The sequence below is a fragment of the Rhipicephalus microplus genome, chromosome 3 (genome assembly GCF_043290135.1).
Source record: "Rhipicephalus microplus isolate Deutch F79 chromosome 3, USDA_Rmic, whole genome shotgun sequence".
NCBI classification, from domain to species: domain Eukaryota; kingdom Metazoa; phylum Arthropoda; class Arachnida; order Ixodida; family Ixodidae; genus Rhipicephalus; species Rhipicephalus microplus.
The window spans coordinates 140,617,007-140,624,409 of record NC_134702.1 but is presented as its reverse complement, the minus strand read 5'-3'; positions in this window follow the sequence as shown (position 1 = coordinate 140,624,409).

Sequence of the window (7,403 nt, the reverse complement as noted above, 5' to 3'; positions counted from 1 at the left end):
TTTGTCCCTCGTTGCTTCCCTTTGGTTTTCTTCTAGCCTAATATACAGGCTTGTGAGCATAGGGAGAGGGCGGTGTAAATTTAATGCCCTACTTTTTCGGGCAATGCTTACAGCTCATAAAATTTTTAAGCAGTCATTGTACAGATTCATTCGCAGGAACCCAACTTGCTGTAGGAAATTCTATTACGGAGAAACGCAATGTTTAGGGTATGAGAATCAGGCTAGCTGAGCTACTCGGTTTACAGAGAACATCGCGAGCTACCCGGTTGTTTGTTCTGCCTTCCCGGTCGTTACGAGTTCCATCATATAAACAGCTCGGTTTCGAGCCTTGCACTAAGAGGCCTTTGAGGTATTTGCAGTGCTAAGGTGAATATGCTTCATGAATGGCGCGCAGTCATTGAAGTCCATTCATAGTGACATCGAGGTTCTCCCCCTCGCAAATATAGGCTCCCTAAATAGCCTCACTCCGCCAATGCGGTCGGTCTACCAAGTGGGAGAAACGAACTGTTTTAACAGTATTTTATACAAACTCGACACGAACATGTCTTTCCTGTTCTACCAAACCACGGCTAACTTCAGCAAACAACCCTTCAGCCTTCAGCACTTGCTATGCAAAAAAAAACCCTCTTCTCGTTCAAACCCACGCTGCCGTCAATGTAAATGAGCGACCACTCAGAACCAACATGGCGGCCCGTCAAGTATGGGGGCCGTTTTAGCCAGTTGTAAGCAACCATGATCAGAATTGTCACCACCCTAAAACACGGAGACGCGGGCACATGAAGGCTCTCTAGGCAGAGAGAGAGAGAGAGGAAACTTTATTAGAACTTGGCCGGCAGCTTGGTCTTGGTGGCCTCAGATGGCGGCGCTGAGTCCCTGAACTCGGGCGGCATCTTCGGCCTGCCGGACAGCCCAGAGCTGGTCGTTGAGCTCCGAGCTTCTGAGCGCCGCCTCCCAGCGGCGGCGTCGCCGACGGAGAAGGTCCCCCGTGGCTCCCGCAGACGGGACGGCGGCGGGAACGAGTGAGCTCGAGGCTTCCTGTTGCCTGGTATTGGCAGCCGCCATAGGCGCATCGCGAACGACGGCCGTTTCTCGACCATTGTTATCGGCGCATTCCCAGAGCATGTGGCGCAGCGTTGCTCTGTGCCAGCATGCTTTACATAGATCGGTAATGTGTAAGTGCGGGTAGCAGTGGCGTAAGACGACCGGGCTGGGGTAAGAGTGGGTTTGTAGTAAGCGATAGCTTACGGCATCGTGTCTGTTTAATTTGTCATGCAGTGGCGGGAACTTTCGCCTTTCCAGTCTGTAGTGTTGCGTAATATCTCGGAACGTGATGAGACGATCACCCCACGACCATTGTGGTCTGTGTTGTCGCTGCGTGTCTGTCAAAGTGTCTCGATCCGGCAGATCAGAAGCCCCGTTCTCGGGAGCGGAGGCGGCGGCCACGGAATGTGCCGCGGCTCGGCGAGTGAGACCTCGAGCCGCGGCGTGGGCCGCCTCGTTGCCCGGAAGCGGGACATCGGTGTGTGCCGGGGTCCAAAGGAGGAAGACTGTTAAATTTTGTTGTGGCGATCGCGACGCCGAGTCACCATCACCGCACCTCTTAAGGATGCGGGCCGCTTCCCGCGAGACGCGGCCGCGCGCGAAGCCGCGGATTGCTGCCTGCGAGTCGCTGATTACGATCGTAGCGTTCGGCACCGTGGCGATTGCTAGGGCTATCGCGGCTTCTTCGGCCGCCTCCGTATGTCCCGTGGTCACCTTGGCGCTCGCGAGGCATTTGCCTGCACGGTCAACGACCGCAGCGGCGTGTGCGTGTCTCCCGTCCTCATATCTCGCGGTATCTACGTACACAACTTCGTCGCTAGTGCCGTACTTCTTTTGAAGGTCACTAGCTCGCTGGTTACGGCGCCCGACGTGGTGCGTCGGGTGCATATTCTTAGGAAGCGGCGGAACAATTAGGCGGTCGCGAACCGAGGCAGGAACATCCGCTTTTTCTCCCTGCTGAGTGTGGTACCGGATGCCAAGTGACTCGAGGATGTGGCGACCCGTCTTAGACCCCGACAAGCGTTCGTTTTGCGAAACGACATGGGCCTCAATTAACTCGTCGAGTGAGTTGTGCAGTCCAAGTTCTAGTAACTTTTCAGTGCTCGCATTCAGTGGAACTCCAATTGCTCTCTTGAAAGCCTTTCGTATTATACATTCGATCTTGTTTTTTTCTGAGCCTAGCAATTTGAGGTAGGGGGCAACGTATGTTATACGGCTTATTGCGTACGCCTGCACTAGACGGATCGCGCAGTGTTCGCGCATACCAGTACGTCTGTTCGTGATACGACGTAGGAGTCGGATCGTGTCGTCTACCGAACGACGTAGTCTTCGCACCGTCTCACCATTATGGCCGTTTGCCTGCAGGTGTAACCCCAGAATTCTAATTTTGTCTACGTGTGGAATGGGAGTGCCATCTGCCAATAGAACGCTTATTTTGTAGCACTCCCTTTCCTCGTCGCGCGGGGTTTTGCGACCTCTACTTGTAGGTTTGTAGATTAGAAGTTCCGACTTGGTTGCCGAGCATTCGAGGCCCGTTCCTCGCAAGTACTCCTGAACTTCGTCTACACCTGCCTGGAGCGTACGCTCGACGTGACCATCACAACCTCCGCCGGGAACCCAGAGGGTGATGTCATCCGCGTAGATACCGTGATACAATCCTTGTATGCCTAATAATTTCTCGGGTAGCCCCAATAGAACTAAATTAAAGAGTAATGGCGAAATTACGGAGCCTTGTGGCGTGCCCCTCGAGCCCAACTCAAATTCTTGCAGTTCCACATCTCCAACGACGACGCGTACGCGTCTGCCGGCAAGGAAGTCACGTATGTAATTATATGTTTTTTGTCCTAGTCCTAATGTTTGAACACTGTTTAAAATTGCTTCGTGTTTAACGCTGTCGAAGGCCTTTTTAATATCTAGGCCAAGGATCGCCTTGGTTGAGCTGGTAATGTCATCAACAATGTGGTGCTTCAGCTGAAGCGACGCGTCTTGTGCGGAGAGATTGCGGCGGAATCCTAGCATGGTGTGCGGAAATACATCGCGGACTTCGAGAAAGTCAGTCACGCGTTTGAGGACTGCGTGCTCCAGAACTTTTCCTACACAAGACGTGAGCGAAATTGGCCTTAGATTATCAAGCGCAACCTGCTTGCCCGGTTTAGGAATCATGATAACTCGAGCTCTTTTCCACGCTTCAGGAAGGGAACCGCGTTGCCAGCACTCGTTGATATAAGTCACAAATCGGGAGATTGGCTCGTCATCTAAGTTGCGGAGAGCCTTGTTCGAAACCCGGTCCAGGCCGGACGCCGATCGGGTGTTTAGTTCAAAAAGGACTGCCCGAATTTCCGCTTCGCTAAATTCGGCGTCTAGTTGCTCATTAGCAACGCCGTCATAATCTGGGTGTTGGACGCTCTCTGCCGACTTAAAGTAACGGTCACCTATTGCACCGAGCAGGTCATCGCCTTTATGATCGTTCACAAGTCTCCGAGTTTTATGGCCTTGAGCGGCACGAGTATCTTCCGGATCCAATAGGTGCCGGAAAAGGCGCCAAGCACTCGCCCCTCGCATCTGTCGCTCGAGGCCGTTGCACAGGTCTTCCCATTGTGACCTACAGACTTGGAACGCATGTTCCTCAATTTCTCTGCCTAACCGTGCTATGCATTTCCTCAACGCCCGGTTATGTCTTTGGCGTTTCCGCCTCTTGAGTAGGGCTTGCTTTGCTTCCCACATGTGTAGGAGCCTGCTGTCGATTACTTCGAGCTTCGCTTCGGGCGGGATGTGGCACGTTACCGCGTCTACGTCCCGATTGAGCGTCGCAGTCCACTCGTCTATATCCGTGATCGGCTCGTCGCCCCGCCCGCCTTCTGCTCTCTTTTTGCGGAACGCGTCCCACTGCACTAATTTGAGTTTACGGCCTGTGCTTTCAGAGTATGTTCTACGAACGCTCGGGCCCGTGTCTACCGTAATCTCTATCAGAGAGTGGTCACTCCCTAAGTCCTCCTGCGTGTTTTGCCAAGACACCGCTGTGACATTCGACACGAACGCGAGGTCCGGTAGCGTGTCTGCGCTCACGCTGTTACCCCGGCGCGTCGGATCGGCGGGGTTCGCGATCAGTTCAAGCCGTTGGTCTTGCGAGTCTTCCCAAAGGTGTTTGCCCTTGAGCGTTTCACGCGTGTATCCCCAGGCCCCATGGGGCGCATTAAAATCACCCGCAACTAGCAGAGGTGCACCGTTGGCGGCCGTGCTTGCTCTCCGGAGCATCTCCCCAAATCGGTGCTGTAGCGTGGGTTTACTGTAGACGTTAAGTACAAACAGGCCTCGGCCGCGCTTAGGAATTAATTCTACAAAAACATGCGGTATCCTTACGCACTCAAGTTCGCGCTGCGCCACCGTGATGTTACGTCTAACTAGCACGGCGGCGACCGGCGCCGGACGCGGCGGGGGCGACGGCAGCGACCGCGGTCGCGCCGACGACGAGAGCGGATCGCCCCGCCCTCGGCGACCCGCGGCCGCCCCCGGCGTCCCACCACGCGCCGAGCGCTGTGTAGCACGTTTTTCTTTCCGCCTGTTGTCCGCCGCGGCCGCATTTATGGCTTTGTAACCAGCTAGTTTTGCCGGATACTTTGTTTCCTGCAAAAGGATAATGTCCGGTTTCGTCTCACGGCTTCGAATAAATTGCTCGAGATTTCCCCGCTTCCTCCTATATCCCCGGCAGTTCCACTGCCACATCGTGTACTGTTGTTTGTGAGTGTTAGTGTGAGTGTGCGCGTGTCTAGCCATGGTGATGCTTGTGTTTAATTTAGCCCATCGCCGTCGAGGCGACTGGGGTGTGGCTGAATCTGCGGCTCGGCGTCTGGCAGCGTGTTCTGCTGCTGCTGACTCTGTTGCTGTCTAGCGTAGGGCTTACTCACCGTTCTAATCGGTCTGCCCGCAGATGGCGGGAGTCGCGCTTCAATGTTTTCTATGCGCGCCGTGTGCGCGGTGAGCATTTGTGTCATTTGTTCAGAGAGCTTAGCTATCGCACTATTGAACATGTCATTCATCTGTGCCACCTGTTTAGCAAAACGTTCATCGAGGCTGGTCTCGATAGTATCGATTTGTTTCTGTAGCTTATCATAACGGCCGAATCGCTGTGTGGATTCGTGCCTGGCAGGATCTAGTGCTATCCTTTTCGCGATACACGGGCGGTCTTCGCGTCCGCCTGCCCCCTCTCCCGAACTGCTCTCGTCATCCGTGTCCATCCCCGCCGCCTCGGGTCTCAACGGAGTCGAAGACCGAGGCGTCGGTGGTGGCGGCGCCGTCGACTGTTGCTGCGGTTGTTGCATTCGTGGAGCCTCTCCTTTCAATTTGGAATTTTCCGCTCCAAGGGTGGCGTTCTCGCGTTTCAGCTCTGAAATTATCGATTGTAATGGTCCTAGGCGTTGTTCTAGCGCTCGCTCTACCGCTAGCTTGAGCTCGCTCCCACCGCCGCCACCGACGGCGGGACCGCCAGGACGTCCCGCCGAAACAACGCCGCCGGCGCGAAAGGCGGCTACATCCGCCCATCTCACCTGCTGCCATGTGCCCATGGGTCCTTGTTGTTGCGGCTGCCGCCACGTCTGATGCTGCTGACTTTGTTGGGTGCCTTGGTTGACAGCTGCGGCGCCCGGAACGGCGCCACCGCGCGTCTTCGACATGCTTCTCGGCCTTGGTGTCCGGCTGCGAGAGCGGGACCGGGATTTACCGCCGCCGCCTCTCGCGTCTCGGCTTGTCGAGCGTCCTCTTCGGGTGGCGTTGGATGAATGACTGTCAAACGCCGGATAATGATTGTAGTAACTTCCGTTGCCTTCGGTGCTAATGCCGCTGTTGTAGATGCTGTCGGACGCTGCGGCCGCTTGCTCTTCTTCACGCCGCTTTCGCTCTAGGCGGCGACGCTTGACTATGTAAGGAGTCTTGTATCTCGCCTTGCAGACGCGGTCACCCGTGAGATGATCCTTGCCACACAGTTGACACCGCGGCTCGCAGCGATGGTCAGACGGTGGGTTACTGCTTCCGCAGCCACGGCAAATGTTGTCGGCAGGGTTGGGACACACATCGGAGCGATGGCCCAGCCTCCCGCACGCGTAGCACACGTCGATGTGCTTTCTGTAGAGGGAGCATCTCACAAGCATAGGTCCATAGTATACGTGTCTGGGAACATGGAAACCGTCGAACAATACGATGATGTTGTCCGTGGTGCCCATTCGCTTGGCATGCAGCACGCCGGGGTTGCGCTGCGTCACTAGGTTGTTAACGATGTCCTCCGGGCTCTCATCTTTGGAAATGTTCCTAATCAGGCCCTTGGAAGTGTTCTCCGGGGCGGCCTGATAGGCGTTCGCCTCGAACTCTCGGTTCCCGATGCAAAGCTTGCTGATGGCTCCGTAGCGTTTGGCTCTGTCCGCGGACGGAGTGCTGAGCACCACGACGTTCTGTTTAACGTTGAGGCAGCTGCTGTCCTCTCTAGCCGCTTCTCTACCGATACCTGCCGCGTTACGAAGGCAGCAGTAAATGCGATCTATCTTGTATTCAGCCCCGTTGAATCCGCCGCGGGGGCGCACAATGATCCTGTAGTCATCGGGCGGTAGCTCTGGCATTCGGCTCGCCTTAGCGAGGTGCTGCAAGTAACGAGCACACTTCTTTTTATTCTGCGCCGCTGTGGCAGTATCCGGGGCAATCCCTGTAGTCTCCGCGGCAGCCGCCTGTTGCTGCGTCTCCGTCTTCTGGTCTTGCGCTGACTCGGACGCGCCGTCGGCCTGTTTCGTTCTCTTTACGCTGCACCATCCTGCTCCCTCGCCGAAATCTTCCGGCCGAATGTCCTCTCCTTCTACATCTACGACATCCATTTAGCCCTGGCAAAGGCCTTGTACGCTGCCGTCGGGGATCGGGAGCTCCGAGGAGGTCCGGCGACACGTTAGGCTTGCAGGCCCCACCGCCGCAGCGGCCGGCCTATGGCGTCGTGCGCAGAGACGCTGGACTTGGCGTTCTTGCTTTCGTGGTGGAATAAAAGGCGCCAATAAGTGGCTAAAAAGTGGTCCCACCTGGCAAAACTTGGTGTCAGGGAAGTCCTTGAAACTGCCGCCGATCGATGATGAGAAGCGTTTTCCACGATAAATTCGACAATCCACCAAAAACATAGGAAAGTTGCGGAGCTGACGCGCAACACGTCCGCACTCCGTGGCCCCCTAGCGGTGTCCCTCCTCTCTAGGCAAGGGTAATTAAAGTTCCAAAATGGGATTTTCCGTAAGGCAGAAACGCTTGTTGTTGGGCAAGTTTGTACATCATTATGAAGGAACATTCTATGCGCCTAAGCACCCCAATTTTTTTTCTTTTTGCTTCTTCCGCCTTCTTGT